At 44.5% G+C, this 6,398-nt stretch overlaps 1 protein-coding gene across 2 annotated transcripts in view; it reads right to left on the bottom strand.

Moving 5' to 3' along the window:
• Positions 1 to 6,398, bottom strand: part of TRABD (TraB domain containing) — a 196,631-nt gene that overhangs the window by 89,540 nt on the left and 100,693 nt on the right. The gene's annotated exons all lie outside the window — the stretch shown is intronic.

The following is a 6,398-nucleotide window of genomic DNA, read 5'->3' as shown; positions in this document are numbered from 1 at the left end:
GAGAGGGGAGGGAAAGCTAATGAGAGATAGACAACAGCACTGCCCCACCACTCACAAAGCTTCCTCTCTGAAGGTGGGGCTTGAATCCAGATCCTTGAACGTTGTTAACACCGGCACTCCACTGGGTGTGCAGCCACCAGCCTGAATGACCGTTCATTTTCCTTTGTGTATATGGCTTGGTTAACTTTGGTAACATTTGGTCAAGGGCTGGGATATTAGTGTTGAGGAATCTAGGTCTCTCCTTTAATTTTTTTTTTTTTTTAAGATTTACTTATTTAACCAGAGCACTTCTCAGTTCTTGCTTATGATGGTGTGGGGGTCTGAACCTGAGACTTTGGAGCCTCAGGCATGAAAGTCTTTTTTTGCATAGCCACTATGTTACTCTACAGCCAATTGCCTCTCCTTTTTTTTTTGTCATGACTGGTTTTGTATCTGACTTTTTTCTTATTATCTTTATTTATTGGATAGAGACAGCCAGAAAATGAGCGGGAAGGGCTTTATAGATAGGAGGAAAGACAGAGAGACACCTGCAGCACCGCTTCACCATGCACAAAGCTTTCCCCCTGCAGGTGGGGACCAGGTGCATTATGTGATTAACCAGGTGCACCACCATCCAGCCCCATTTTGTATCTGTCTTAAGTAGGCTTCCCTTACCTGAAAGACAATAGGGTTAAATGATTTATTCTTCATATAGTTAGTAGATTCTGAATTTTTCTTTGTGGAAAGATTTTTAAAATTTTTGTTGTTTATTTTTATGAACCAGAAATAGCAGAGCACTGTTCAACTTTTATTTAGAGCAGTGCTAGGGACTGAACCTGGGACCTCACATTCAAATTCTACTAACGAATGAGCTGTCTTCTTGGACTTGTGGGAAAAATCTTAAGTTACAAGTTCAGTTTCAGAATCAACTATGGTACTAGTCAAGCTATCAATGTAATATTGAGAAAGCTTCAGTAATTAATTAACTAATTAATTAATTTGCCTCCAGGGTTATTGCTGGGGCTCGGTGCCTGCACTATGAATCCACTGCTCCTGGAGGCTATTTTTTCTCATTTGTTGCTCTTGTTGTTTATCATTGTTGTTGTTAGAGCTGTGATTGTTACTGGATAGGACAGAGAGAAACTGAGAGAGGAAAGGACAAAGAGGGGGAGAGAAAGGTAGACACTTTCAGACCTGCTTCAGCACCTGTGAAGCGACCCCCCTGCAGATGGGGAGCCAGGGGCTTGAACCGGGATTCCTATGCTGGTCCTTGAGCTTCGTGCCATGTGCGCTTAACCTGCTGTGCTACCACCCAGCCCCAATTATTTTTTTTCTTAAAAAAATTGTTTTTAGGGGGCCGGGCCATGGCACACCTGGTTAAGCACACATTACAAAGTGCAAGGATCCGGGTTTGAGTCTTCACTCCTCTTCTGTGGGAGGGGATGCTTCACAAGTAGTGAAGCAGGTTGACAGGTGTTTATCTTTCTCTGTCACTCCACCTCTCTCAATTTCTCTCTGTCCTATTCAATAAAACAGAAAAAATGGCCACCAGGAGTCGTGGATTCATAGTGCAGTCACTGAGCCCCAGCGATACCTGGAGGATATATACATATATACATATATACATATACATATACACATACATATCCAGAAATCAAGAGGAAGAGGGAGATACAGAGGGAGAGAGACAGAGACAACTGAAGCACTGCTTCACCACTCGTGGAGCTTTCTTCCTGCAGATGGGGACTGGGGGCTTGAACCCAAGTCCTTGTGCATTTTAGCAAGCACTCAACCTCCACCACCCAGTGATTTTTTTAAAAAGCATTTGTTCATTTAGATGTTATTGACATAAAATTGCTTGTAATGTTTTTTTACTATCGATGGGGTTCAAAACAGGCTACCCCCAAATGTTAATGTTATGATTTTTTTCTTTCTCCACTCTAGAGTCTTATGCATGCTATGATTTCACTACTCCTAGGTTGATATTTTTCATCCTTTTTATTTTGGACAGAAAGACAGAAAGAGACACAGAGAAAGGGAAAGGCATAGCACTGGACTTCCTCTGGTTCCATGACACTTATGTGTAATGCCACAGCTTAAGCCCAGGCAGTGTACCTGGTAAAAGATGTGCTTTTGCAGGAGAGCTATCCTGCAACTCCTCATGTCTCCTCCCCTAGCTTGTTTGTTTTTTTTTTTGCCTCCAGGGTTATTGCTGGGGCTCAGGGCCTGCACCCTGCACCACGAATCCACTGCTCCTGGAGGCCATTTGTTCCATTTTGTTGCCCTTGTTTTTCCCTTTGTTGTCATTATTATTGTTGTCATTGCTGCTGTTGTTGTTGGATAGGACAGAGAGAAATCGAGAGAGAAGGGGAGACAGAGAGGGAGAGAGAAAGACAGACACCTGCAGATCTGCTTCACTGTCTGTGACGTGACCCCCCTGCAGGTGGAGAGCCGGGGGGCTCAAACCAGGATCCTTACTCCAGTCATTGCCCTTTGCACCATGTGTGCTTAACCTGCTGCACTACCATCTGACTCTCCCCCCACGCTTGTTTTTTAAAGCATTTTTTCATATTTTATTTTATTTTTGCCACCATGGTTATTGCTGGGGCTCGGTGCCTGCACTATGAATCCACTGCTCATGGAAGCCTTCCTTTTTTTTTTTTTTTTTTTCCATTTTGTTGCCCTTGTTATTGTTGTTGTTACTGTTGTTGGATAGGACAGAGAGAAATCAAGAGACAAAGGGAAAGCAGAAAGGAAGAGAGAAAGATAGACTCCTGCAGACCTGCTTCACCGCCTGTGAAGTGACCCCCCCCTGTAGGTGGAGAGCCTGGAACAGGAATCCTTACGCTGGTCCTTATATTTCATGCCACTTGCACTTAACCCGCTGTGCTACTACCCGGGCACCCTCATATTTTATTTTAATGAGAGAGAGATACAGAGAGAACGGTACAGAGAGAAAGACCAGAGCGCTACTCAGCTCAGGTTTATGGTGACACTGGGGATTGAACCTGGGACCTGGGAACTTCAAGCATGAGTGTCTTATTGCATAGCCACTATGCTATATCTCCCTACCCCCCCCCCGACTTATTTTTCATCATGAGGAAGGTCAACTGTAGAACATCACTTTGTCTATTGTGTCCATTCCTGTCCTCCCATCAGAATGTAGTTTCCTTGGAATAGATCCATAGATGTCTGCTATGTGGTGGTAGCAAGGCTGAAGCTGAGCATGATATAGCAGACAGCAAAGGAGGACTGATGCCTTGTTTAAAGGTTGTGTGAGGGGCGGGGTGGTGGCGCACCTGGTTAAGCACACGTAGCATTACGCGTGAGGACTAGCTCAAGGAACTGGGTTGGAGCCTCTCCCCGCCCCTCCCTTTCCACTTGTATCAGGGATGCTTCACAAGTGGTGAAGCAGGTCTGTAGGCATTGTCTTTCTCTCTCCCTCTTATGTACCTTTCCCCTCTCAACTTCTCTGTCCTATCGAATATTAAAAAAAAAATGGGAAAAGGAAAAAATAACCACCGGGATCAGCAGATTCATAGTGCGAGCACCAAGCACCAGCAACAGGAGGCAAAAAAAAAAAAAAAAAAAAAAAGGTTGTGTGAAAGAATGGGACTTAGCTCCTTCTCCAGCAACCATACACAATCTCAAGTGTGTTCTATAAACTGTGACTTTTTTTTTTCTTTTTTCCTTCAGGGTTATTGCTGGGGCTTGGTGCCTGCACTATGAATCCACTGCTCCTGGAGGCTGTCTTTTCCCTTTTGTTGCCCTTATTGTTTATTGTTGTTATAGTTATTATTATTGTTATTATTGCTGTCATTGTTGTTGGATAGGACAGAGAGAAATTGAGAGAGGAGGAGAAGACAGAGTTCCAGCGCCTGTGAAGTGACCCTGTCAGGCTACCTTCGCGGGCGGGAGAGAGAGACTACCGGGAACTCATGGCTGAGTGGTATGCAGTTCAGTCTTTATTCATGTGGAACGCAGCCCAATCTAAGCTATCTCTAATCACAATCTTGTCCTTATATATCCTGAGGCGGAAGAGTCAGGTTGGAAGAGGATATACGTAGGATAGGGGGTGGGGAGAAGGAAAAAGCGTGCAAAACAGTGAGGATTAAACCAATGCCCTGGAGGCAGGGTGGTGCTTAGTTCTTCTTCTAGTGTTTGCCCTTCTTCCGTAGCCAGTCAACAGCGTCAGGTTGAGCCTGATGTAAAGTTTCGAGGCCTCCTTTGAATCTGGAGAGGTGGCAGTCGTTGACTATGTGGGTCATAGTCTGTCTGTAGCCGCAGGGGCAGTTAGGGTCGTCTCTGGCTCCCCAGCGATGGAACATAGCGGCGCACCGGCCATAGGCTGTTCCATAGCGATTGAGGAGGGCCCGATCATAACGTGCTAGGTCAAAGCCGGGTTGACACTTGCAGGAGTCTGTGATGAGGCGTTTGTTCTTTACCTCAGCTGACTGCCAACTCTGTTTCCAAGAGTCTGGAACAGAGAAGTTCAGTGTAGGCATAGGGGACCAGATTGGGTGACGAGACGTCAAGCGTTGGACAGGGTGGGCGAAGATATCCGCGTATATTGGCAGGTCCGGTCGAGCGTAGACGTGGGAAATGAACTTAGATGATGCCGCATCCCGACGAGGATCTGGCGGGGCGATGTTGCTAAGAACTGGCAGCCATGGAACCGGGGTGGAACGGATGGTTCCAGAAATTATCCTCATGGAGGAATATAATTTGGAATCGACCAAGTGGACATGGGGGCTACGGAACCATACTGGGGCACAGTATTCTGCAGTGGAATAGCATAATGCCAGAGAGGATGATCGTAGTGTGGAAGCGCTCGCGCCCCATGAAGAGCTGGCCAGTCTTGCAATGATGTTATTCCTTGCGCCCACCTTTGCTGCAGTTTTTATGAGATTGGGTGCATTGGATCGACCTTCCCGTGGTGCATCCCGTGAGTACCCATTCATTGGGGAAACTGACGATCCTTCCCAGCCGACTGAATCCACATGGATCCCAGTCACTTTCAAAGCCAGCAACAAGCAGCTCCTGACAGCTTTCAAGCTGTTGGTCCTGCTCTTCGAGTCCTCCAATTTAATGTTGAGGGGCTGTCCTTTGCCAAATGCGTTCTTATTGGTGCTTAGTTAACAGTGGTTATGTAAATAGAATATAGTGTTAAGCAGGGGGGATTAAACCAATGAAACAGAAGGGGTCTTAGAAGCAGAATTTAGAAGCATAGCAAAAACCCCTCTGTAGGTGGGGAGCCAGGGGCTCCAACCGGATCCTTATGCCAGTCACTGCACTTAGCGCCATGTGCGCTTAACCCGCTGCACTACCACCATCCCCCCAAGCTGTGGTTCATTTCTTCATAGAGAACATATTTTGAAAGGCACAGAAATTGTGAAATCTACTAAACAATTTCCTTCAAATTAAAAGAAATGCAAAAGTATTCAATGTGGGGTGGGGGTAGATAGAATGATAGTTAATACAAAGAGACTCTGAGGCTCTGAAGTCTCAGGTTCAGTCCCCCATATCACTATAAACCAGAGCTAAGCAGTGCTCTGGTAAAACAAAGAAACAAACAACAACAACAAAAATCATTTTAAAAAGTATTCAATCTGGGCAGGGTATTTCTTTTTTATTTTATTTTTAATTTTTAAAAAAATTTTATTTATAAAAAGGAAACTGACTAAACCATAGGATAAGAAGGATACAACTCCAAACAATTCCCACCACCAGAACTCTGAATCCCATCCCCTCCCCTGATAGCTTTCTTGTTCTTTATCCCTCTGGGAGTATGGACCCAAGGTCATTGTGGGATGCAGAAGGTGGAAGGTCTGGCTTCTGTAATTGTTTCCCCGCTGAACATGGGCGTTGACAGGTCAATCCATACTCCTAGTGGGCAGGCTATTTCTACTTCTTGCTTTAAAAGATAGTCAATAAGAGGTTTGGGGAGGTTTTTTTTTTTTGCTTGTTTGGTTTTTAAAAAATTTTTATTTATAAAAAGGAAACACTGATAAAAATCATACAATAAGAGGGGTACAACTCCACACAATTCCCACCTCCAGAACTCCATATCCCCTCCCTCCACTGATAGCTTTCCTATTCTTTTTTTTAATCCACTCAGAATGATTTAATGTTACAGACTACATCTTTTAGGAACACCAGTTCTAGCCCTTCTGACTTGACTGGAAAACAAGGATAGCAGAAGCTTCCCAAATCTTAAAACTAAGGACTTTCTTTCTTTCTTTCTTTCTTTCTTTCTTTCTTTCTTTCTTTCTTTCTTTCTTTCTTTCTTTCTTTTGGATTTGTAGCTTAAGGAGTCTGTTTTTCAGAAAAGTTCTGGTTAGGACTCTCTGATGATTACTGTGTACACAAAGACTTTGCTGTAGTAACTGTCAGGGCGCCAGTGTCTCTTGGCAAAGTAC

This window comes from Erinaceus europaeus, chromosome 4 (assembly GCF_950295315.1).
Source record: "Erinaceus europaeus chromosome 4, mEriEur2.1, whole genome shotgun sequence".
In the NCBI taxonomy this organism is placed as follows: Eukaryota; Metazoa; Chordata; class Mammalia; order Eulipotyphla; family Erinaceidae; genus Erinaceus; species Erinaceus europaeus.
The sequence above is the reverse complement of the archived record's forward strand: the minus strand, read 5'-3'. Positions and strand labels throughout refer to the sequence as shown.